The sequence below is a fragment of the Penaeus monodon genome, chromosome 29 (assembly GCF_015228065.2).
Source record: "Penaeus monodon isolate SGIC_2016 chromosome 29, NSTDA_Pmon_1, whole genome shotgun sequence".
NCBI lineage: Eukaryota > Metazoa > Arthropoda > Malacostraca > Decapoda > Penaeidae > Penaeus > Penaeus monodon.
The window spans coordinates 20137529-20137840 of record NC_051414.1 but is presented as its reverse complement, the minus strand read 5'-3'; the positions used below and the strand labels follow the sequence as shown (position 1 = coordinate 20137840).

Genomic DNA, 312 nt, shown 5'->3' with positions numbered 1-312 from the left:
GTAAATTACACCAAGTTGTAAAACAAATTATTGGCTTTCACTTTTACTCACTATTAAGTACTTTGGATCTTGACTACAGGAATTATGTCTGCTTTCATCCATGCACTGACCATAATAAGTAAACATATCACATCAACGTTTATGTTTAATAAGAACGTGTAAACATATGTGTTCAACAGTACAATACTTGCTTATACATTTTGTGTTTTAATCACAACTGAATCAGGTATATTCCATAACTTAAACATAAAATGACAAAGGAAAGATACAATTAAAAATTTTACATCTTTACACATTTACTCAATGACTGCA

The 312-nt window shown here is 28.8% G+C and overlaps 1 protein-coding gene across 1 annotated transcript in view; it reads right to left on the bottom strand.

Moving 5' to 3' along the window:
* Nucleotides 1-312, bottom strand: part of LOC119591999 (mitogen-activated protein kinase kinase kinase 4-like) — a gene marked incomplete in the record, with an annotated part of 37888 nt that overhangs the window by 32284 nt on the left and 5292 nt on the right.